At 35.6% G+C, this 27,305-nt stretch overlaps 1 long non-coding RNA gene across 1 annotated transcript in view; it reads right to left on the bottom strand.

Annotated features, from left to right (window-relative positions):
• Positions 1–25,728, bottom strand: part of LOC113620763 (uncharacterized) — a 77,196-nt gene extending 51,468 nt beyond the window's left edge. The window contains exon 1 of the long non-coding RNA XR_003432902.1: positions 25,047–25,728. This is a non-coding gene — a long non-coding RNA (uncharacterized LOC113620763). The remainder of the gene's footprint in view (positions 1–25,046) is intronic.
• Positions 25,729–27,305: the final 1,577 nt, after the last annotated feature.

Raw genomic sequence — 27,305 nt, 5'->3', positions numbered from 1 at the left:
ACTCTTTCTCAAATTTTGATCAGATTATCTGAAATCAACTTCTCACTGAATTTAACCTTGTCAGGACAGGCAGCTGTTGGTCAAGGTTGGTCAGCACAGGCTTTAGTATTTGACAAATGTGATCCCCACACTTAGCTCTGTCATTTGCCAACTATGTATTCTGGAGAAAGTTACACATTTAATGTCTCTATTCTTCAGTCCCATCATTTGTAAAAAGGGGATAATGCTGCTTACTACAGAATGCTGTGTATAGTAAATGAGAGAGAACATGTTGCATAACTCCTATCATTTCAGCCAAATTTGTGGAAAGAAGTGATCAAAAATGATAGCTATTTTATTATCATTCTATGGAATTTTTCCCCTAGAAAGTCATTGGCTCTAATCTGAATACAAACCAAAGGAAAGAAACTATGAAGTGGACTCCAAATCACAGAATTCTTATAATGTTTCGACCTAATTACTACCATTTTATGGGTGGCTGTCAACAGTTTACTTTATTCAAAGTAGAGGAAAATATAATTTCTATCTAGTTCTTTTGATAAAAATGAGATGATCACTACTATAAATTATTACATTTGCAGTGTCAAATTATGAAGGGAAAACAATTCTAAAAATGGAAACATATATTATATATATATATATATATATACACATACATATGTATATTTATACACACACATTTTTTTCTCCAGTTGGTAATATGTTGCCCTTTTTTGTTGCCATGTGATAGAAGAATGATATATTCATGCACTAATGTGTTATAGAAAATCTTTCACACACACAAAAAATGTAGATTTCTAGTACTCTGTGTCCAGTGACCTGAGTTGAAGGAAGAGATACATATACTGAGGATCTGGAAAGCTGACAAAAACCTTTATTAACAGCAATTTATACAGAATTCGGACAAGCATAATGCTACCTGAAAATGTATTTTGCTGTATCAAGGAATTAGCCTGTGATTTTCCCCTTAATGATTATTTAGCAAAGGTGTCAACCAATTTTATTGTGGCTTTATTCTTTTATCATTTGAGCTACATATGACTAAATCAGAAGCATAGTCTTGTAATTCAATATGAATGGTATTTCTGTTTTACAAACATATCATTGGGAAACTCTCTATATTAGTAATATTGTATTTCTTCAATCCTTGTGCTAGATGCTTTAGCCTTTTCACTCTGGAAACTGTTTAAAATGGAAAGATAACCTATTAAGCAATTTTACAGAGTCCCAGTGATGGAGATTAGCAAAGCAGTCTTCAATTAAATCTGAAGGCTAGTGAAATGAAAGGGCACTTGATTCATTCATTTCTGTCTACCCTCTGACTATGACATGAGCAAATAAATTGTCAACAAATGGAGAGTACATATTACAGTTGCTTTGTTAATAATGTTAAATTGTGAAAAGCAATTATTTTTTATAACCCTTCTGGAAATAGATGAGAATTCCGCTTAGATTTCCACTTTATTTTCAGAGTAGCTCTTAGTATAATGTGTTGCATAATGTATTTTAATCTTCACGAAAATTTTCTACACCAAAATAATAAAACTGCTCCTTCATTTGTTCTTCATGGTTTAAGGTTTAAGGAATAGCCTATGTTAAATTAGTCAGGCAGCTTTGTATTTTCAGCTGTAATACCACAGATTTAAGTCAGATATTCAAAAAAACCTTTCTTTTTTGTTCTTGACATATAACAATTTATTGAAAAGGAAATATAATTGGACTGAAAATCAGGAGAGATGGGCTTGAGTCCAGGCTCATTTTTTTTTTTTTTTTTTTTTTGCGGTATGCGGGCCTCTCACTGTTGTGGCCTCTCCCGTTGCGGAGCACAGGCTCCGGACGCGCAGGCTCAGCGGCCATGGCTTACGGGCCCAGCCACTCCGCGACATGTGGGATCTTCCCGGACCGGGGCACGAACCCTTGTCCCCTGCATCGGCAGGCGGACTCTCAACCACTGTGCCACTAGTGAAGCCCCAGGCTCATTTCTTGTTTAATGTTGATTAAACCACTTGGTCCTCCAGGCTCCACATGTATTTACTTATAAAATATGGTAAAATTGTCTTTCAATTCTTTTCTTTTTTCCCCTATCAGTTATGCTAGAAATCTAGCATTTGGTGATCTACTTTCTTTCAGGAAAAACAGCATAGATAATTTCCTGGGTGCCATTAGAATCTTCTGGGGTTGGCAATCATATAGAATCTGGATTCAGGAAGCATGCTGAGGACGTTTTTCCTTTGATTAATAAAGATTTACTTTTGTTATGTAATATTATATGGAAATTTGAGAACTGGGAAAGATATATAGATAAGTGAGGAGTTTTCATTTATTATTATTCATTTCCTTTATTATGAAACATGTGGCAGCAGAAATAAAGGAATTAGAGAAACATAATTAATATATCTATCCCCAGGTCTCTGCTTTTGGAAATCAGGAAAACTCACATAGGAAAATACATTTTTTTACTCTATGTTTTTAAAAATTCTCTTTAAGCCTCCTAAAAATATAATTTAATTATCTATAGATTTTTAAATGGAAATTACAAAAATATTCTAACCTTCTTAACTCAGTTTTATTTGGGTATGAGTCAACTTATACAAGAAGTCTCACTCAGCTAAGTTGTGCACTTTGGCGGAAGGAGTAGCAGAGTATGCATTTGAAGACTTGGAACTGATCTCAAATTTGAGACTAATAACCAGGGGCACTGATGCTTTGTCAGTGAGCTTGGTATACAATCTTTACAACAATGTTTTTATAAAAATTAAGTAATATAAATTATACCATGTTTTTACATGTTATGTAAGCTGTGAAATACCTTGCAAATGAAAGATACTGTTTTAACAAATCTAATATATAACTCAGGCTAAGCCATATGTGACCAGTTGATCCAACACATATCTTCTGGTGTGCATAGCTCTAGAAACAGAACAGGAACGAAATTTATGAGATTGCCCTTGTGTTTCATGTCATATCACGTCTAACTAAACTTTTGGCCTGTGGTGAAAATCCGCTTCCTAAGTAATTGTGAATCTATTTTCCACTAATATTCTAAGCAACAATTTTAAATGCAGATATAGACTTTAAGTATAATGATGTTGTATTAAGATAACAAATCAAAGAAAATATGAGATGTGAAATCGTACTGTAAAACGTAAATACAAAAATATAAAAATTAGGAAAAAGAAAAATAAATATACTAAGTCTGGAAGCACTTAAAGGCAGGGATGTTAAAAATAAAAAGCCTGGAAAGGAATTCTCAGTGACAGAGCATGTTTTGATGTACGTCAAATTATACAATTAGCTGGGGGAGAATCACTTCATTGTTTGAAAGCAGTGAAAAGCAGCTGAGGGTTTGTTTGTTGATTTGCATGCAAAAATATCAGAATGAAATAGGGAAAAAGATTTGAGAAGAAGGGTTAAGCAAAATTCTGGGGAAGATAGGAACTGCCAAGTTAGAGAAGAGTTGAATCCAGAGGAAATATCACCCTGGTGTTCAAGAATGACATGGAACCTGCAGTGGGACGATTAAGCCATCTAATGATGAGTTATGATCATTGCCCAGGAAATAGAGTCCTAGGACCTTAAAAATCAGACTCCATAAACTACTATACATAGGAATTAGTAAAATGAATTTTTCTTTTTTTTAATTAATTAATTCATTTATTTTTGACTGCGTTGGGTCTTCATTGTTGTGCGAGAGCTTTCTCTAGTTGCCGTGAGCGGGGGCTACTCATCATCGTTGTGGTGCGCGGGCTTCTCATTGTGGTGGCTTCTCTTGTTGTGGAGCACCGGCTCTAGGCACGTGAGCTTCAGTAGTTGCAGCACGCAGGCTCAGTAGCTGTGGCTCGCGGGCTCTAGAGTGCAGGCTTAGTAGTTGTGGCGCGCAGGCTTAGTTGTTCCATGGCATGTGGGATCTTCCAGGACCAGGGCTCGAACCCGTGTCTCCTGCATTGGCAGGAGGATTCTTAACCACTGAGCCACCAGGGAAACCCAGTAAAAGGAATTTTTCCCCGTTTCTTTACCTTTGTGTAATTTGTACTCAGTTTTCCTCTAGAGCCAAAATATTCTACTTAGACTACTGTCTATTGGCTTGAAGAAGCTGGTGACTTCTTGAAGAGAACATAAGAAAGGAGTGCAGTCAGAAGGCTCTGCTTTTTAGAGAATAGAGCTTTTCTAAATCCATGTCACCTATTCCTCTTATTGGTAGTAGCACCACTGAGAAGAACCAGGGACTGTCTTTCAGATGTAAGGTGCATCAATATAATGCCATCATCATTGTAGTTTCAGTTTAATAGCTTGGGAGTTAAACCATGTGACAAAGATATGATCTATAATACTCCAACTTGATTTTATAAACTGACAAGCCATTTTGTATTGACCTCCTCCCCTTTTTTTTGAAAGCTTAGGTTTTTTTTCTGCTGTTGCTTGTGGTTTTCTTTCATGTTTAACAAATTCAGTTCGTTATGCATCATTCATTATTTCATTAAAGTTTTCAAAAATATTTTCCCCACTAAATTCCCTAAATTCTGGAGCTCTTGGTGGACCATTAGCTAATCAAATAGAACTAATAGAAAACAACTGATCTTAAACCTCTGTTGTTTTTTTCTTCATAAATCAGTGCTAATTATTTAGGTCCAGTGAGGCTGCAAAATGGTAAATCCCTAAATATTAGAGGGAAGTGTTTGATTTTTATCAAGGTTTTAAAGCACTAATGCATAATCTTAAATCTGATGTAAGATTTTATATTTCACTGGCTACAGCTTTTTATAAAGCCAAGTTTAAACTCTGACTAATTCCCAAATTCTTATGCAGTTGAATGTTCATGATGACCTTGTAAAATTAACTATGAAAAAAATCTAATGAATGGTATAGTATTTACATTGTAACCATTCCTTAGAGAATTTACACTTTCCAGCAAGCCCGGGTAATTACTCATGATGGCAGAAAGGATTATTTTAGATGTCTGTCTTTTCAGTTTATGTCTTGAATTAATATATGCCAAGAATGAGAACTAATTGAAATGAGTTCACTGTTTTGAGAAGGAATAAAAGAGATCACAAAATATCATTATAGCTACAGCTGCAAGTATTTCCATCTATATTGTGCTTAGAACAAAATGTGTCAAATACTATTATATTGCCAGTTGGGTACTTTTATTGTCTTGCTTGTAAATGTTTAGAATGTTCTTCTTGTGTAATTTTTAATCTGAGTCTTTAACTTTCTCTTTGCCATGAGGTCAACAAATGATCTAATTTGGACATGGCAGTCTTAATGTTTACCTTTATTTCATAATCTAGTATATCAGGATAGGTTTTAAAAATATATGAATTTGTAATTTTCATAAATATTCTCTTACTCTACCTCAAGCTGGAAGTTCTACCTTGACCTTTCTTGCCTTCGTTACAGCAAGGTGGAGATCAAGGGTTATTTGAGGTCACAGGCTTTCCCTTTCTTTGTAGAGGGTTTAAATGATTATGCTCAGTATCTAGAACAATAAACACTAAACACACACAGGTGTCCAGCTCTGTGCTCAGCACAATTCTAAGTGCATCACATACATTATTCCTTTTGTTCCTTTCACCCTTATAAGACAGGTCAGCACCAATATCAACTCCTTTTAAAGATGAGAAAATTGAGGTTAAGCAACCTGTACAAAGGCACAAGCTATTGAGTGGCTGAGCTGGGCTTTGGACTCAAGCACGAATTCCAGTCCCTTGGCCATAACCACTATACTTTCTGTAATATACTGGATAGTTTATGGAAGCCAGATTTGAAAGACAAAGATGGAGGATGAGGTTGTTCATAAGACTTTAAACTGTATAGCTGTTAGGGGAACCTAGAGTGACAAGACCTCCAATACAGGGGCTTCAAACTCAACAAAGTTTCTAGTGTTTCAGTTTGTCATGGGAGCAGCTTGTAGCCACTAGGGACTCACTTACTGACCATAGGGCCTCTCAGAGTTGTAGATTTCTAAGGTAGAATAATGGAGGATAGAAAGATTAAGGTTTAGTTGAATATAAGAAATGGATAGAATGTATAAAGAAATAGGCGAGGCAGGATTATACTTCATGAGAACAAATAAAGGCATGATTCTCACCATTTTCATCCTTCTCCAAAACTTCAAAGACATTGAAGATTACTGTATTGATATAACATCTATATGAAAATATCAAACAGAAAGCTGAACATTCTCAGCCTTAGGGAATATGTTACGAATGGCATTATGATTTGGGGAGTCTTCTCCACATAGATGAAGTTACCTTACAAAACTTACGATACATAGGTTATTCAGTAGTTGAAAAATCAAGACTTTTTGCTTTTACCACTCATGGAAAAAGTAGATGAAATATGGTAAGGAGGGTACAAAAATTCTCATGAATTGCAGATAATTTTCTATGTGGAAAAGTCAAGATGATCAATTGAATATCTATTAAAATTAATCAGCAATGCTAGAAATGTGGCTGCCTATATGGTTTCCTCTTGTTTTATGTCAATACAATAATATTATACATATTCATACACTAAAATAAAATATATATAAGGACACACATCCAAATGTTAACGCAAGTTACCTTTAGGTTATGAGTGAGAAAATGTAAGAGGAAAGTTTTCAGTTTATTTATTATAACCTCTATACTGCTTGAATTTTTAAGAATAAAAGGTGTCTCACTTCATTTTAAAAATGTAAAATAAAAGTAGATTTGGGGGAAAGTTGCAGTTAATTTTATCTGGAATACTGGTCACCTAGATTTAAAATTCTGAATCCTAATTCTGCCTCACCACCTCTGTACTCCAATTCCCACCTGCTTAATCAGACTTTGTCAGGATGGGCCCCAAGAATCTGTATTTTTAACAAGCTTTCCGTGCACACTAAGTTAGAAAATCACTACTTTACAGGGTAGTTTCAGTACAGATATAGAGTCAAAAATCAATCTGTCGTAGTGGAAGGAGTGAATAAGAGATGTAAATATTGAGGAAGAAAGTAAAAAGTAACATGGAAAAATTTTGAAGGAAAGAGCAGAGATTGGCAATTGCCATTAAGCTGGTAATTGTAAACTGCATTCAAAAATCTTTCATTAATTAATTAAGAAACTAAAATTATTAAAGAATCGTATTTTTTTTTCATTTGGGTAAAAAGGATTTTTGTTTTAACTCTGATTTTGTGCAATTGGTAGAATGAGTCTAAAGTAAAAAACCAAAGGAGTAGTAGTTTGAGTTATACTGATATAAACACCAGGATATATTTTATCTGTCTTTATTTCTCCAATAGAAAGACACATTTTTCACATTGTCCACCCTACCTGTAATATCTTTAACCCTTTTTTTACAAGTGGTGATATATGTATTTTATCCATATTAATTTATCAGAACTTGATATTTTTGTTCTTTTCAATATATGGAGGAATTCACTACTTTTAATAAATCAGAACTCTGCTGATTTTCTTTGGACAGCTGGTATTCGTGTTTATAACCTTAAAGGGAATGTGTGAACATCTGTGTTTGATGAATAACTCCATGTGTATTGTAGCTCCTGCAACAGAAATTGTTCAGAGGTTCGGAAACTGGTGATAAATAATTAATGAGCACAGAAGCAATATTCTCACTTTATTGCCAGACTTAGAGGAAACACACAGTACAAGCTGTAAACCAGGCTTTCCTTTCTCTTTTGTCTTCCCTTTGACTAGTCATTTAGTTGATTGCAGGCTCTGCCATTCAGAAGACCTCCAGGCTTATAAAATATCTTCATTTTATCTTGTCTTTAATTCATTTTGTAAAAGGGATATCATGAATCTTGAAAGCTTCTGTCCTTCAAACGCCACTGAGACATGACTTCTAGAGGCAATACTTAACTTGGATGTGGTGGGTACGAGCCCATCTACTTTTTATTTTTTACTTAAAAATTATTTTTTGATTTTGTAAAGTTTTTTTATGACATTAAAAGAAATGGAAAATTGAAAAGTTATAGCAATTAATGAAATAATTCTGTGTCATTTCTATACAAATCTTAGAATCAAAGTATAACTATATCTAACAACACAATAGTCCCACAAATTGGTTCAAATTTGAGATTCTTTCAAGGGTAAAGTAGCTGAAATTTAATATAGGCCTTTATGGATACAATGATACAAACATTGATAAAGAGATAATTTATTATAAGATAAAATCCGCCAAAAGATTCTGTATACTAACAAATTATATAAATAGAATTCACAAAAAAATTCTTCTCTGGGCTTTAGTATAAGATATTATTAATTAAAAAGATAAATTCTGATATTAATTTTAAAGCTTGTACTGTTGTAAAATTTGAACTCAACACATTCCCCAAGAATGACAGCCATTGAGACAATAAAAAATATGGATTAGGAAAATAAAGCATATATATACTTATGCCAGGCCCCGTACATTACAAATATTATCTCATTTAACCTTCCTAATAACCTATATAAAAGATATTGTATCTGTTTTACAGATAAAGGCAATAAGGCTAGATTATATATCTATTTTCAGTTCTCATAACCTGTGAGTGACATAACTGGGATTGTTTTCCTCTAAAGTTCATATTCATTCCACTGTACTATCTTGTAGAATACCTGATTTCACCTTACATGATATTAATACTATACACTTTATGACACAAGGCTGTTTCTTGGCATCAAATATGCTAAGACATTACCTATTCTCTGGTCCACAGGAATGAGCTAACAGTGCTGTACATGTTATGGTGCTAGTGTTACAGTTAGCCCACTAACTTTATTTCTCTCCTATTTTCTTATGGTCTTTCTTTCTACCTTTCTTCGTTTCTTCCTTTCTTTCTTTCTTCCTTTCCTTCTGTTTCATCATCTATTTTTCTATTATCTCTCACCCTCTTCTGCTCCCTCTGCCCCCCCTCCTTCTCCCTCTCTATCCATCTACCTATCTGCCAAGTATTTGTGTAGTTTCCTGTCTTCTTAACCATTATTGAATTTATAATGAGAGCAAAGACCATATTATATATTTTCTTGTTCCTAGCACAGTGGCACTGAAATGTGTTCAGGAGAAAAAAATGTAATCCTTTAGTTATGACAGGATTATATTGGAAGGCAAATTGATGCCCAAGACTGTTGTAAATCAGTAAAGCAACAGAGGAATCAAGGATTAAAAGGAATTTACTAGGTCAATTTTCAAGTCATTGACATTTTGTACTTATAAAGGGTGAAATACACATGAAGAAAAGGAGATACCTGGCAGAGAAGAAATCAGGATCTTCGTGATTTATTTTTTTCAGATGAGTCATCCTTTAAACAATGGTTTCTGCTAATATTGACTAATTCTCCATAATACAGAAAGATTATCTGCATGATTCATGCAGGTAACAGTCCATATTTGCTTTTTGCCTCTTCAACCAGCTTCATTCCCTTTTATTTATTCCATTTTTCTTTATAAGTGAAAGTGCATGGTGATGTAGAAGGAAAAGAAGCCAGGAATGAGAAATCCAAGTTCTAGTTCTTGTTATTTGAATTATTAGATCTAAATTTTTTTTTTTTTTTTTTTTTTTTTTTGCGATACGCGGGCCTCTCACTGTTGTGGCCTCTCCCGTTGCGGAGCACAGGCTCTGGACGCGCAGGCTCAGTGGCCATGGCTCACGGGCCTAGCCGCTCCGCGGCATGTGGGATCTTCCCGGACCGGGGCACGAACCTGTGTCCCCTGCATCGGCAGGCGGACTCTCAACCACTGCGCCACCAGGGAAGCCCTAGATCTAAATTTTGGGGTGCCTCTTTGAGCCTCAGTTATCTAAGGTGAGGATTATGATATATGACTTCTCTGTAAAATTTTTTAATTTACTGAAAATTAATGATATATCAAAGACAGAGTAATATATGCTGTTTTTTATATAATTTAATAATCACAAAAAATCACGTGATATGTTTATTCCCATTTTACGTTGGATTGAGTCGTAGAAAAGCTAAAGAGTTTATGCAAACTAATGTAAGTAGCAGAACTGATATTCATACACAAGTATTCTCCCAAAGTCAATGTTCTGCCTTTACAAGTAATTAGTAAATTGATTTTTGTTTTGTGCTGTTTTGGTACTTAGTATGCTTATACAATTGAAAATAACACACAGTTCTCCAAATCAAAATCAAAACTGGTTTTCTATGGAAATGTCTGCTGGAATTTTTCTCATAGAAATTTAAATTTGTTCATTGAATTTCTCTTCATTCTGATTAGATTGCATGAAAGGTCATTCATAGCATTCCAGACCCTCACAAGCAGCATAGACAAATGTAATCTGACCTTAGTCTGATGCTATAATACCTTCCTCAAAACACCATAGAATTGCCTGTCTAACTGATAAATGTATCCAGGTTTAGGAAGTTGTCTACTCCCTGAAGACCATTGGATTCGTAAAGGCTTCTGTTGATAAAACTGATTCCTTGCTATTGCTGTGTAGATCTCCCCCATCTTTGAATGTTTGTTTTACAGAGTAACACAGAATAAGCCTATATTTGTTGCACATGAAATCTTTACATATTTCAAGATCAGTATTTCATAATCCTATTATTGTCATGGTTAAGCATCCTATGTTTATTCAGTGGGCTCTCATATTACAGGAATTTAGGTTCCTTCACCACTTTCGTAACTCTTCTTACTGTGTTTCTCTGTTACTTGCCTGAACATGAATCCAAACTTTGCCCAGCACAGAGGTGGAGCAGGTCTATCACTTCATATTTTCTTAAAATATTATTTTGTAATGAAGTATAGGAATGACAAATTTGAGACAATGGTTCTATACAATTGACTCTTATTAAGCTCACAAGCAATGACAAATCCTGGTTCTTTATTTGTTTTCCATACAGTCAAATTGTACTTTCAACTTTTTGCTTGTCAGTTTATTTTTAGACCTAGTTTCAGAACTCCATATTTATCCATATTACATTTCTTTTTACGTTTATTCCATATTCAAACTTGATATGATCATTTTTGTCCAATCCAAATTGTTTGCTGTTCCTTCATAAACTGTATCTTCTAAATGATTAAGAACAAGCACTTTTTGATATACTATCAGATATCTTTTACTACTTAATATAAATACATTATTTCATAATCTTTTGGAGGCAGTATTCCACCAGTTTGTATTCTTCTAACTTTATTCCAAAATTAAATTTCTCCATTAATGTCCACATGATACTTCAGTAGACATTGGTAAAATTCATGACAAAATCCAGATTATAACCAGGGACAACAAACCCACAGACAGAGGTGGAATTCATAGTAGATGTATAATGTTTGGACTTCAAAGTGTTTAAAGAAAATAGAAATTCAATGACTTTAGGAGAGACTGTACTCTCCACCTTCCATAGGCCTCTGTACTCCTTATTGATTTACACTTATTGCTTCACAAAATTATGTTTCTGATCTGACCCCTTAAAGTATAAGAGTTTGAGACCCCTGAATAATTCCCCTCATCTACCAGCTTTTACCCACGTAAGTATTTGCAATAGTCAGTTTATGAGCTGGCTCCTAGGGTTTGCCAGTTATCTCCATTCTAAGTACACACACAACACTGTTAGAAAATTAATCCTTGAATATTTCCCTGGTTAAATATCAGTTACATATATACCTGGCTAAATATTACAAACCTTGCATCTAACGTCTCTACCTTCCTGAAAAGTGTGGCTCTGTTTTTTCATCTCTAATCTTCATATTCCACAAGATTATGAAAATATTGTGGTTAGTGGTAGTAACTTCTCATGCAAATTTTTTCCAGTGCTTTGGGATTTAATTTCTCCAAACAAGAAAATTTAAACTTCATTTAGAACATCTAGGAGCAAACCTAGAATCCTGCATACATCTTGGGATTCAACTCTATCTGAATGTTTCCTCAGACTGAATGGCAGTATGTCCTTATTCCTGAGAAAGAAAAAGGTACAGATTAGGAGTTAAAAAGTGGTACTTTAGTTATTATTAGGTCATTAGTTCCCATTGGCCAAGATGGCTTTACTATTCTAGCCTTCACTAAATTTAAGAGAGGTTTCTTCCTGACAAAGGACCCCTGACCTCCCTTTTCTTAGAGCTTTTACTTTAGAAAACTTGCAACTGTAAATCTTTCTCTGCCCCTTTGAGATGTAAATCTTTTCCAAGACTCCTTGGAGGCTTGTAAAATCATTTACAACCCAGGAATGTCTTTTTTAAGGACCTGGGAGCCATTCCTTTGAAATGTAATCATCAAGAAAGATAGTACCCCTGTCTTCCAATCTCCAAAGCAGGAACATAACTTCAGTAAGCACCAATTAGCAAACACATCGACTTAATCACTTTGACCAAACTCCCTGCTAATATAGGCTAGCATTTTTCCTCTTGTTCAGCCCAGCATAAAACACTCTCTGCCTTTTGTTTCATGGGAGTTAAAGTGAATCTTTTTCTCCTATTGCAACAGCCTTGAATAATATCTTCCTTACCTATTTAAGTTGTCTGGCACAATTTTTCTTTGGTATAATTAACCCAGCTACAACTAACAAAAAAAAAATTTAAAGTATTTTTCTTCAATAGTAGTAACATATATTGTGCATTGTTTGCCAGACTGTATTTACTTCTATCTTCTTCGCAATAAAACCAAAGGAAAGTCCTAGTATTGCCCCTGATTTGAAGATCAGCAAACTAGACTCAGAGTTTGCTTATTTGTTTAAGACTAAGTAGCAAAAGGTAAAGATGCCAACCCAAGCAGTCAACTCCAGAATTCATGCATTTCACCAGTAGGCTAATCTGCCTCCTGGTTTTAAGCAATATTTAATACTGTAGATTATTCTTCAATTCAGCCTTCCTTTTTTTTAAGAATAGTATTTACCTTCCAGCTTTGCTTATTTGTCCTTATCTCATTTTAAAAAATATATCTTTAAAATCTGAGCTCAAAGTGAAACAGGAAGGAAGGGGACAGGGCACAACCTTTAGAAGAATGACATAGCCCAAGCACATGACAAACTGATTAGAACCAAATAGGTCCAAGATGGCCAACGAGTTGACTTTCACTAGACCGTGAGCCTCAGTAGATGCTCACTGTAACACATCAGCAAGCTAAATGACACACTCACCAGCACCATGACAGTTCTGAGGCCCACTATCAAAGATCGAAAGGTGGGCGGTGGCCCAATTACTGGGAATCCCCACCCCTTACCCAAATTAGCTGGAATACCCTTCCCACTCATTAGCCTATGAAATTACCTACCCTTATGAAAACAGACAACTCCATACCCTGGTGCCTTTCTCACCTTCCGAGATGGCCCACACTCAGTCTGTGGAGTGTGTTTCTGTCTAAATAAATCCACTTCTTACCTATCACTTTGTCACTCGCTGAATTCTTCCTGTGATGAGACATCAAGAACCTGAGCTTCATTAAGTCCTGAGACTAGGTGTGGGATCTCAGTTAAAAGACCATGGGTTCAAGTCCCAATCTGAGTTGCATGGTTTCAAAAGGAGCTTTCAGTTCATTCTTTTTTTTTAAATGATTAATAGACTTTAATTATATATTAATTCTATATTGTAAAAAGATATTCTTTTTAAAATAAATCTTTATTAGAGTATAATTCATGGAAGACCTGAATAGACATTTCACTAAAGAAGACATACAGATGGCCAAGAGACACATGAAAAGATGCTCAACATCACTAATTATTAGAGAAACACAGATCAAAACTACAATGAGGTATCACCTCACACTGGTCGGAATGGCCATTATCAAAAAATCTAGAAACAATAAATGCTGGAAAGGGTGTGGTGAAAAGGGAACCCTCCTGCACTGTTGGTGAGAATGTAAATTGATACAGCCACTATGGAGAACAGTATGGAAGTTCTTTAAAAAACTCAAAATAGGGGCTTCCCTGGTGGCGCAGTGGTTGAGAGTCCGCCTGCCGATGCAGGGGACACGGGTTCGTGCCCCGGTCCGGGAAGATCCCACATGCCGAGGGGCGCCTGGGCCCATGAGCCATGGCCGCTGAGCCTGTGCCTCCAGAGCCTGTGCTCCGCAATGGGAGAGGCCACAACAGTGAGAGGCCAGCGTACCGCAAAAAAAAAAAAAAAAAAAAAAAAACCCTCAAAATAGAACTACCATATGACCCAGCAATCCCACTACTGGGCATATACCCTCAGTTCATTCTTTAACTACTTTCATTCCAACAGTTTGATGTTCTTCTTTAGGGTCTTAGTCTACACCCATCTGTAGTCTCAACTTTTATAGTTTATCTTTCTCAAGTTCGAAGTATATTTATTACATTCCCCCTTGGAGCTGTCACTAACTTGAAAATGACATAGTCCCTTTCTCCAAAGGTTAAACAATGTGTGTTCATTTTATAAATAATGTAATGAAGCATAAAAGTTAAATTGCAGTAGGAATAGCAACAAGATCAGATGGCTGATAGGGGAAGTTTTTAGTAGTGATGTTGATGACACTGTCTGTAGAATTTATTCTTTGTTGGAAATGACAAAGAGAATAGCCTCCTAGCAATCCACTAGACCATAGCAAATATCCAGAGTGTGTAAGCTGATAATCACCCACTCTTGGGCATTCAGGCAACATTAGATTGCTATTTTTTGGTTTCTTTGTTACCTTGTTTAATTATTTCATTTTTGTAGTATTAGTGGTTCTTTCCAAGAATGTATCCTAACTTTAAATATATCATTTTATAAAATAAGTTATTGGTATTTTGATTTGTGTGTTATTCACCTAAAATGCCTCACATGATGTTGTTTTATTTTATTAATTTATTTGAAGAAAAGTTTGCTATTTTTCTTTATTTTTCAAAACCACCTACCAATTGGAATAAGGATAATTTACATCTTAGTTGGATTTGTGACTGACAGGTAAATATTTTTATAACTTTTGGCAAATACCAGTTAAAAATGATGCAGAGCTACACACACATAACACACACACACATACATACACATCACTACCAGAGAAACAAGCTGATTTTGTTAATATATACTGCCTTATATTCAATCTTTTGATGCCTTTCAGGAAATCTCCATGAAAAATAATTTATAAAGTAGAAAAAAAATGAAAAATTAAATGAATTTTATTAAGAAAACTTTAGCACAACTGTAAGTTAAAAGCTAATTTGAAAGGGAAGCATGAAGTCTCATTTGAAGATAGGAAACTTCCTCTCTCTGAAAATGCAAGGTACATTTTCTTCTGTGGAATTTAATAAGCTGATATGAATCAGTACCTTAGCATTCAGCCCAGAAGTAGAAAGCAAAATTATCTTTCTGGCCAAAATGGTGACACATAATTACTCATTCTCAAAAAAATCATTAGCACTACAGCATTTTCAAATGCACATTTGCTTAGACATGATATCTATCTTGAAGAGTATTATTTAATGAAGAATATTCTGTCATCCTTTGGAATTTAACTGAACTTGCAAGTAACCAGAAAGGAAGCTCTGAGTAGATGGTCAGTACTTTTACTTATGACAATGTCATATATAATATGAGATATGGAAGGTCACTGAATAAAAAATGTACAATAATCCATCCCAAAATATTTCTCTTTTAAATTTTTTTTATTTGACATGACAATTACGTGTCTTTTACCTTTTTTTTGTTCAATTGACCTGGCTTATAATACAGGCAATACCTTCTGTAGGGAAAAAAGAAAACTCCTCATTGACCTAAATGAAAAATATTTGAAGTAAAAGATAAGTGGATATGAACAAGTCAAGGTCTATAGCGATGATATTTTGAATTCTATACTAACTAAAATTATAAGCTTTTCTACATTAAGAGTGAGAAAAATTCATCATTTCGTGACCTACATTAATGCTTTACAAATTTGCCTGCTCATTTTAGCCATCTGTGCATCATTCTCAACTGGACTCAAGATGTTTCAATAGCTGTTTCAGACCATAGTGTATGATGTATTCTTACTTGAAATACCATCTTATTATGAAGGCTAGTGGTATTTTTCATTTAATATTAAGCAGAAATCCACTATGATAAATAAAAAATATTGATTATTCAAGTTGTAGTGAGCTACAGTAACCTATCATTATATTATTGTTTCTGTTCTGTGGACATAGGTCACAAATTTCTGATTAATTCAATTTTAAAGCTTATCCCAAATATATTTATTTGTAATTCAACATAAGAAATTTAGTTTTTGCCATGGATATTGTAATCCTCATTGCTGTGTAGGTACATGAAGTATGAAAGGAGGCTTATAAAAAATCTCTAATCAGGCAAATGCACCATTAAAAAAAAAAACCTCGGAAGTGAGTTAAGTCATACAGCATTTAAGAAATGAGTACGATGGGGCTTCCCTGGTGGCGCAGTGGTTGAGAGTCCGCCTGCTGATGCAGGGGACGCGGGTTCGTGCCCCGGTCCGGGAAGATCCCACAGGCCGTGGAGCGGCTGGGCCCGTGAGCCACGGCCGCTGAGCCTGTGCGTCCAGAGCCTGTGCTCCGCAACGGGAGAGGCCACAACAGTGAGAGGCCCGCATACCGCCAAAACAAAACAAAAAAAAGAAATGAGTACGATGAAGAAAGCAAAGGCATTGTTTATACGTGATTTGAGAAGGATTTAGTATCTTACTCCAAGGTTCTATGTTATTAATTTGCATTGGAATTAATAGTGTTTCATAAATATTCTTTTTGTGTGTATGCTTATGATTTGTTTTCTTGTTAACCTCTATAATATTGCCTCACATTAAGAGCATTATCTGATCAACTGGGAAAAGGCTAATATCCACAGGTTTTTGAGGGATCCAAGGGATTATCATTGCAGTTCATTGGCACAAACTCCACAGATGCTCACTCCTGCCTGATAAAATAATATTTTGGTACGGGTGATGGATGGGGTGGGAGGTATAGGTAGAGTTGGGGGGAACATACAAACCATTGATACAGAGCTTGCTTTAGGGAAACACTTTACTCAATCTATTGAAATGAGCTCAAAATTCATAGATCAAGTAAATATCAGAAAAGGGTATGTAAGGGACACTTTTAAACTCTGATTCTTAGTCAAATTGGGTTGAAAATATAATAGTATTGATTAACTGAGAAATTAATTTAAATAAAGGCCCCTTATGTCCCTAAAAGTAAAATATGCCCAGGTGAACTTATTTAGAAGTATTTTATCTTCCACTTAATCATCCATTAAGTTTTTTATTTTAATTTTTTTTAAACATCTTTATTGGAGTATAATTCCTTTACAGTGGTGTGTTAGTTTCTGCTTTATAACAAAGTGAATCAGTTATATATATACATATGTCCCCATACCTCTTCCCTCTTGCATCTTCCTCCCTCCCACCCTCCCTATCCCACACCTCTAGGTGGTCACAAAGCACCTAACTCATCTCCCTGTGTTATGCAGCTACTTCCCACTAGCTATCTATTTTATGTTTTGTAGTATATATATGTCCATGCCACTCTCTCACTTTGTACCAGCTTACCCTTCCCCCTCCCCGTATCCTCAAGTCCATTCTCTAGTAGGTCTGCGTCTTTATTCCCATCGTGCCCCTAGGTTCTTCATCACCTTTTTTTTTTCTTTTAGATTCCATATATATGTGTTAGCATACAGTATTTGTTTTTCTCTTTCTGACTTACTTCACTCTGTATGACAGACTCTAGGTCCATCCACCTCACTACAAATAACTCAATTTCATTTCTTTCTATGGTTGAGTAATATTCCTTTGTATATATGTGCCACATCTTCTTTATCCATTCATCTGTCAGTGGACAGTAAGGTTGCTTTCATGTCCTGGCTATTGTAAATAGAGCTGCAATGAACATTTTGGTACATGACTCTTTTTGAATTATGGTATTCTCAGAGTATATGCCAGTAGTGGGATTGCTGGGCTCCATGGTAGTTCTATTTTTAGTTTTTTAAGGAACCTCCATACTGTTCTCCCTAGTGGCTGTATCAATTTACATTCCCACCAACAGTGCAAGAGGGTTCCCTTTTCTCCACACCCTCTCCCGCATTTATTGTTTGTAGATTTTTGGATGATGGCCATTCAGACTGGTGTGAGGTGATACCTCACTGTAGTTTTGATTTGCATTTCTCTAATGATTAGTGATGTTGATCATTCTTTCATGTGTTTGTTGGCAATCTGTATATCTTCTTTGGTGAAATGTCTAGTTAGGTCTTCTGCCCATTTTTAGATAGGGTTGTTACTTTTTTTGATATTGAGCTGCATGAGCTGCTTATAAATTTCGGAGATTAATCCTTTGTCAGTTGCTTCATTTGCAAATATTTTCTCCCACTCTGAGGGTTGTCTTTTGGTCTTGTTTATGGTTTCCTTTGCTGTGCAAAAGCTTTTAAGTTTCATTAGGTCCCATTTGTTTATTTTTGTTTTTATTTCCATTTCTCTAGGAGGTGGGTTAAAAAGGATCTTGCTGTGATTTATGTCATAGAGTGTTCTGCCTATGTTTTCCTCTAAGAGTTTGATAGTGTCTGGCCTTACGTTTAGGTCTTTAATCCATTTTGAGTTTATTTTTGTGTTTGGTGTTAGGGAGTGTTCTAATTTCATTCTTTTACATGTAGCTGTCCTTTTTCCCAGCACCACTTGTTGAAGAGGCTGTCTTTTCTCCATTGTATATTCTTGCCACCTTTATCAAAGATAAGGTGACCATATGTGCATGGGTTTATCTCTGGGCTTTCTATCCTGTTCCATTGATCTATATTTTGGTTTTGGGGGCAGTACCATACTGTCTTCATTACTGTAGCTTTGTACTATAGTCTGAAGTCAGGGAGCCTGATTCCTCCAGCTCCATTTTAATTCTCAAGATTGCTTTGGCTATTCAGGGTCTTTTGTGTTTCCACACAAATTGTGAAATTTTTTGTTCTAATTCTGTGAAAAATGCCAGTGGTAGTTTGATAGGGATTGCATTGAATCTGTAGATTGCTTTGGGTAGTAGAGTCATTTTCACAATGTCGATTCTTCCAATCCAAGAACATGGAATATCTCTCCATCTATTTGTGTCATCTCTAATTTCTTTCATCATTGTCTTATAATTTTATGCATACAGGTCTATTGTCTCCTTTGGTAGGTTTATTCCTAGATATTTTATTCTTTTTGTTGCAATGGTAAATGGGAGGGTTTTCTAAATTTCTAAATCTCTCATGATCCATTGTTTTTCTGCATTGTCAGTTGTTACTTCTCCTTTTTCATTTCTAATTTTATTGATTTGAGTCTTCTCCCTTTTTTTCTTGATGAGTCTAGCTAATGGCTTATCAATTTTGTTTATCTTCTCAAAGAATCAGCTTTTAGTTTTATTGATCTTTTCTGTTGTTCTCTTCATTTCTTTTTCATTTACATCTGATCTGATCCTTATGATTTCTTTCCTTCTGCTAACTTTGGGTTTTTTTTTTGTTGTTGTTCTCCTTTTGCTAATTGCTTTAGGTGTAAGTTTAGGCTGTTTATTTGAGATATTTCTTGTTTCTTAAGGTAGGATTTTATTGTCTTCTGTTGTTTTTGGATGGAATGTCCTATAAATATCAATTAAGTAATTCTTGTTTAATGTACCATTTAATGCTTGTGTTTCCTTTATTTTCATTTTGGATGATCTGTCCATTGGTGAAAATGGGATGTTAAATTCCCCTACTATGACTGTGTTACTGTCGATTTCCCCTTTTATGGCTGTTAGTATTTGCCTTATGTATTGAGGTGCTCCTATGTTGGGTGCATAAATATTTACAATTGTTATATCTTCTTCTTGGATTGATCCCTTTATCTTTATGTAGTGTCCTCCTTTGTCTCTTGTAATAGTCTTTGTTTTAAAGTCTATTTTGTCTGATATGAGAATTGCTACTCCAGATTTCTTTTGAGTTCCTTTTGCATGCAATATATTTTTCCATCCCCTGACTTTCAGTCTGTGTGTCCCTAGGTCTGAGTTGGGTCTCTTTTAGACAGCATATATATGGATCTTGTTTTTGTATCCATTCAGCCAGTCTATGTCTTTTGGTTGGAGCATTTAATCCATTTACATTTAAGGTAATTATTGATATGCTCCTATTACCATTTTCTTAATTGTTTTAGGTTTGTTATTGTAGGTCTTTTCCTTGTGTTTCCTACCTAGAGAAATTCCTTTAGCATTTATTGTAAAGCTGGTTTGGTGGTGCTGAATTCTCTTAGCTTTTGCTTGTCTGTAAAGCTTTTAATTTCTCCATCAAATCTGAATGAGATACTTGCTGGGTAGAGTAGTCTTGGTTGTAGGTTTTTCTCCTTCATCAGTTTAAATATGTCCTGCCACTCCCTTCTGGCTTACAAAGAGTTTCTGCTGAAAGATCAGCTGTTAACCTTATGGGGATTCCCTTGTGTGTTATTTGTTGTTTTTCCCTTGCTGCTTTTAATATTTTTTCTTTGTATTTAATACTTGATAGTTTGATTAATATGTGTCTTGGCATGTTTCTCATTGGAATTATCCTGTATGGGACTCTCTGTGCTTCCTGGACTTGATTAACTATTTCCTTTCCCATATTAGGGAAGTTTTCAACTATAATTTCTTCAAATATTTTCTCAGTCCCTTTCTTTCTCTCTTCTTCTTCTGGGACCCCTATAATTGGAATGTTGGTGCATTTAATGTTGTCCCAGAGGTCTCTGAGACTGTCCTCAATTCTTTTCATTCTTTTTTCTTTATTCTGCTCTGCAGTAGTTATTTCAGCCTCTGGCTAGAGTCAGGCAGTAAAGACAAGCCATAAACAGCTCCTCTCCTTGCCCTTTCAGGTGCTGCTTTATCCCTCACTCATGACTGAGGACCCCACAATTTGCCAGTACCTCCACACACTCAAAAGTCTCAGGGTTCCTTCTCAAACACTATTTCAGTTTCCCAAGGCTATAATATATTACATGTATTAAGACAGTGTTAGGGGATTACGTGGAGTTAGTTAACATAGGAATATATTTCTGGTTAAATTTTTGGGAAAATTAAGCCACCACCTGTCCATGTGAAGTATGTGAGTAAAGGAAGACATGAAATCACATAAATCAGATTATTAATTAATGCTGGGAGTAAATCAGGCAAGATTAAAATAATACTTGACCTAGGGATACAGGGATGCCATAATAGCACCTTTGATCTTTCACTTTAACCCACAGGGTCCCCACAGCTAAGTATAGAGTATAATAAGGATTTGGTCTCAAATTCTAGTGCAGAGCCCTAGTTAGTGAGGATTGACTAAGTAGGATTGCTTTTTGTCTTTACTAGAGGCAGGGGGACCTACAAACCAGGGTGCTTTCCTTAAGGCCGGAAGCAGAGTTGGCTTCATGTTAGATCTTAGGCATTTCCAGGATTGTAACACGAGATTTTGTGCATAATTAAAAAGAATCTCAAAGAAGAAATTAATGGCTGATTTTTTACCCCCCTCTAGATTGAATTCCTCTCTTTGATTACTTTAGCCACAAGGAAAATTTGAGAGGAAGGTTGTTACAGCTGTTTTCTTAGGCTTACCTGGGTACAGTGAATGCTCTGCCCACTTTTTGCTCCCAAGTATAGAATAAGGTTGGATAGCCTTGAATGGACTTCACCTAGAACCCTAAGATAATATTATTTGGGCTGTAAAATAATTACAGCTTCAAATTTAGGTTAAAACAGGACAGGGTCTTGAAGATAAAGATGCTTTTAGAATAAGAAATCCACAGAAGCTTAACAACACATTATGGTTAGTCTGTAGAACAAGTCAGAAGGGGAATGACATTATGGCAAAATGGATGTTTAACAATAAAGGGAAAATAATAAAGCTCAAAAACATTTATCTTATGAGACACTGAAACACAATCTATGGAAATTGCATTGGTTTGGTGGCTGAAGAAATGTAAAGATGTGTATTATACTTCTGCTTTAAAAAGAAAAGTGGAGGGTTAAATTAGATAATTAGGTGATATATGTGAAGTTGTATTATAATTGTAAAATTTATAATGCTTCCTATTTAGTTCCAGTTTTCTATTTGTTTACCCTTACACCAGTGTCATGCTCTCTTGACTGTTAAAGCTCTATAGCAAGCCTGGAATTCAATACATTGAGTCCTTGATTGGCTTTCTCCTTTTTCCAACTTGTTTCTGAAAAGCCTAGGAAAAAAATATTTGTAAAATAGATATTTGATTAAGGGAAAAAAATGGAATATATATTTAAAAAAACCCAAAAAACCTCTTATAACACAACATTAAAAAGAAAATAACAAATGAGTAGGAAGTTTGAACAGGTTCTTCCCCCCAAATAATATAGGTCAATAAATAATGTAAAGATGTTCAACATCATTCCTTAACATGGAAACAAAAATTAAAATGGTAATAAGTTACTCACTTACCACTGCATACCCACTAAAATGGCTTAAAAAAAAAAAAACTCACAACACCAAGTGTTAAGAAGGATGTGGAGTGATTGGGATACTAAACATTGCAATTGGGAATACTAAATGGTAAAACTATTTTGGGAAAGGGTTTGAGAGTTTCTTAAAAAGCTAAACATATACTGGAGACCCAGAAATTCTATTCATAGATATTTATTTACTAAGAAAATGAAAACAAATATCCACAAAGAGACCTGTACTCAGTGGTTTAAGCAGTTGTATTCAAAATGGCCCCAAACTGGAGACAACTCAAATGTCTATGGACTGGGAAATGGATAAACACATTGTGGTATATTCATACAATAGAATAATAGCTATAAAAAGGAATGGACTGCTAATGAAACCAAGCAGGACCCCATGGGGCACTCCTAGGTACAAAAGCCTTCCTGTGTCCCCAGTTTCTTTTCTGTAGGAAATAAGTCTTCAGCCTCCTAGACCTTTCCTGAGTCCTAGAAGGCAGATTCAAATAGTTACAAATTAGGGAAGTGAGGGAATACAGAAACAAAGGAGGAGCAGTCAAGAAGCAATAGTATTGCAATGGGGCAGGGTTCTGGATCCTCCTCAGGGGATGTGCATAGCAATCGGATACATATCTCTGAGTTCTTCTGCAGGAGCTGGAGCTCCCACCCAGGGGGAGGATGGTAACTCCAGGTTGAGCACAAGCACATGGACCCTAGACTGGTTAGAACCAGAACACTGATGAGGGAGACTCCTGGAACACCACCCTAACCACCAACCAATCAGAAGAAAGTCATACACCCTTGCTGCCCTCCCTCCAAATCTTGCCTATAAAAGCTCTTCTTTGAACCACTGGGGAGTTCTGGCTTTTTGAGCATGAGCCACCTATTCTCCTTGCTTGGCCCTGCAATAAACCTTTCTCTGCTCCAAACTCCAGTGTTTCTGTTTGGCCTCACTGTGTGTCGGGCACACGAACTTGGGCTTGATGGTATGTGCTACAACATGGATGAATTGTAAAGGCACATGTTGTCAAGCCCAGCATGGATGAATTGTTAACAGTGACAGAAGATGGACAAAAGGACTGGAAATGGTATGGTTCCCTTCATATGACACTTTGAAAAGTCAATATTGTGAAACCAGAGAGAGAGTTAATCATTTTTGCCAGGATCTAGGTATGGGCAGATAAGAGATACAAGAGAAATTTTGGGGGTGTTGGAAATAAATGTCCATATCTTGATTGTGCTGTTGATTACACTACTACACACATTTGTCAAGTCTCAACAACTGTACCCTTTAAAAAATGACTATTTTATACGTAAATTATCTCAATAAATAGATATAAATATATATTAATTATTCTTTAAAAATTTCTCCTACATTGTTTCCTAGTAAGCCACTGTAACTGTATCTCTTTCACACAGGTGCACACGCATGCATGGGTGCACACATGCGCGCACACACACACACACACACATACACAGAGTTTTCTTTCCTTCCCACTTCCCAGATTTGCTTTCGTATAACACTCAACAAAAATATGTGAACTGTGAATGTGTTTTCTATTTTTTCTGCACCTGAATTGTTTAAAAGCAAGTCCCAAATGAAACTTTCAATGAAATGAAAATCAGTGTCTTCTTGTGATAGCTGTCTCCTTGTTAGATCATTTCTCAGGTTCTCCAATATCAAGTAGATATGATGGAATCTAGCTTAAATTCTTGCCTAGTTAACCTAGGGTTTCTATTGGCTCTCCTAAGAGTCTGCTCACAGCCACTAAGCATTTCTCTTGGGTTTAAGCTTCTTATGGAAGGAGAAAAGGGGATAGAAGAGTGAGCAAGTAATTTTTGTTTAAAGACAGCAGGTAATATTAGCTGATTTTACAAACTGAATATCTTACCATGATAGACCCTGTCCCAGGAAAAAATGCACATATACAATTTCATTTGCATACGCATTTATGAAGTTTATGGACAATGTTAAGACTACAGAAGATGGGTGAGGACACTTTCTCTTGGGAGCAGCAAAGACCATTTAATGTCCCTGAAAATATCTTTAGTATCTGGCTCATCAGGAAATCAAATGTATTGATTAATAGTGATGCTTACCATAAGGGTAATGACAACTTCTTTTCTCAATTGAGGTAACATTTCAAAACGTAGTTTAATTTTTGCTTTCTATTTCCAAAGTAACAACATGCAGAAGGATTGAGAACATGATGCAATTTGAAAAACATGACATTAGGAAATGGATGAAAACTCGAGTGGCACTTTCAAAGTTGTTGCCTTGCCTTATTTGATTTTCTACAGATGTCAGTTGTTCTCCAAAAAATGTACTGCCACCCAGCAAATAATTGATGTGCAACTCTGTGAGTTTCCAGTACCAGAGACATTTTCTTCAGAGTTCTCACCGATTTTGTAGATCAACAAAATGGTATAACCAAGGGCCTATATCTTTTCCTTGACTAGCTTTCTTTTTGCTCTGGAAATCCTTTTATAAATAATGCTATGAATAAATATTAGCGATAATTAAAAGTGAAAATATACTTGATCTTAAAAGTAGCAGAATTTATATACTTTTATATAGAGAGCATAGCATCAACTTCCAATTATCCATGACAATGGTGAGCAGATAGTTGATGAACCCAAATATTGACAAGTAAGATACAAATGGCTTTACATCTAAACCAATTTCCTTCCCCACCAATTTTCTTTTTTTTTTCAACACTACTGAAAATAACAACCAGTTGGAGCAAATAGTCAACAGAAGTAAGTACTTACTTACTGGATACATTGTTATCTCTGAGGAGATTTCTTGTGGAGTGGTGATTACGTAAGAGGTGGGTAAAAGGAAATCAGAGAGAGATGGGCATTGAAATTTCTACAAAGAAGAATCAGCCCTAATAGAGCAAAACAATAGTTACCTCAGCTAAGTCTTTGTTTAGTATTTCCTTTTGTCTTTGTTGAGTATTCTTTACTCAATTACTGATTTTGTGGTGGAAAATTGAAGTGACAGGACATAGCTCTCAGTAAATCTAAGAGGGCTTGCCACCTTATTGTATTCCTTAGGGTGACGATTCAAGCATTCTCTACAGTTCCTCAAAGCCTCATTCCAAACCCTGTGTGTTTTGTCTTATTCTCTCAGTGCATTCTATAACTCTTGTTTTGCGGACCAAAGGCATCACCACTTATGTGCTATATGATTTTTGGTAATTTCTTAACTTCTCTATTAATCCTTTACTCTCCTCATCTTGTGGGTTTAGTTTCTTGTGGGTTTAATGAAACAATAAAGTGTTTAGAGCTATTAACCAACATTTCAGAAACAGAGACCTGATTGGAATAAAGAGGCATTTGTTTGGGGTTTGTTGGGACTGCAGCCAGGAAATAGATACAAGCATTTGAATTGTGTTCGGAGGGACTACATAATGTGGAAGGCTTATAAAGGCAAAAAACCTACAAGGTTACGTAAATTGATTGCCAAGAATTAGGATTGGAGCTGACAAGAAGGGTATTTGTTATGCAAGGATTGATTGTGGTCTGAAATGATTACATAGTTGCAAAGTGGAAAGGAACTTCGAAACTACAAGTTTGCTGCTAGTAGTTGCTAGCAAACATTGTTTGGCTGTGTCCTTGAGTTTGATACAGTTTAGAGAAAATTCAAGTTCTCGGTGCTTCAAGGAATGTGTCTGAAACTAAATCCACAATGGCCAACTGGCTCCATTTTGGATGCCTGAGACGTAGTTACTTCGTTTTGATTTTTAAATGATTTTAAATATTTCATCAGAGAGATCCCTGGGATACTGTAAGGGCCAATATGTTAATTGTTGTGTTATTGATATTTTCGTATCTGTACATCCACATTTTTGGTGCTCTCAAAATTTCTTCTTCTAAATTTTCATCCATATTCATTCTATTTTGCTGTCTTGGAAAAAGAAGAAGACTCCTCCTTTCCAATCTTATATTAAACTTAATGTAAAAACATTTTTAAAAGATCTGGTGATTTGATAACCCAGAACAAATCATCCACTGGTGGTTGTTTTCCAAGTATATTTTAAATTTCTTAACCTAGCATCCACCATTTTCATCTATCTGCCCCAAATGTATAATTATCAATCTTCCCAATTCACCTGCAATGCAGGGAACATGGGTTTGAGCCCTGGTCCAGGAAGATCTCACATGCCTGATCTTGAATAATGGTGGGAAGTAAAGCTCCTACTAATTCACACTGGACATGTACGATAAACAAAAAATAATACTTTGTAATATTAAAACACTCATTCATTGAGGTTGATTTGTGACCATGGCAGACCCTAGCCTGTCCTGACTATCCTAGGTGCTAGAGATTTTAAAGAAAAGAACCATCAAATTGCTTCCCTCAAGGACTCATGAGGTAGAACTGTGCTGTCCAGTATGGTGGCACCAAATACACTTAAAAGTTAAGTTAGCTAATATTAAATAAAATTCAAAGTTCAGGTCCTCTATCACACTAGCCACATCCCAAGTGTTTGGTAGCCATGTGGCTAGCGGCTCTCATACAGCATATATTTCCATCTTCAAAGAGTACTACTGGACAGCACTGGTCTAGAAGAATGGATAAAGTCAAGCTATTTCAATACAATTCTATAAATGATAACAGAGCTGCAGGTGAGGGATATAATGAGAAAAAAAGTGCTGGAAAATAGAGTCTCAAAAATGTTATTTTTAGGGTAACTGAAAAAAATGGAAGTGAATAACACATCACACTTTAATTTTTTTAACGTGCAAAATTATATTACACTTTTAGGATTTTATTCAACACATGTATGAGAACATTTATGCAGTGCAGTATACAGAACTGTCAAATGCGGCAAAGCCGTTTTAACACCAGGTGTCTGCAAGCACTGGAGATAACTGCATGTTCATCTCTTCAGGCCTGGGTATATGGATGCATTATGATATATCCATGAGATAGGATATAAGGTAGTTTTCAACTTAATATGAGTTGGGGTGTCCTCTTGGTTGGGCTTCATGTGGTGAGTATCACCATCCTCACGGGGCATG

This window comes from Aethalodelphis obliquidens, unplaced genomic scaffold (assembly GCF_003676395.1).
Source record: "Aethalodelphis obliquidens isolate GAN/ISIS:26980383/991018 unplaced genomic scaffold, ASM367639v1 scaffold8, whole genome shotgun sequence".
NCBI lineage: Eukaryota > Metazoa > Chordata > Mammalia > Artiodactyla > Delphinidae > Aethalodelphis > Aethalodelphis obliquidens.
This window is presented reverse-complemented; position numbering and strand designations above follow the sequence as displayed.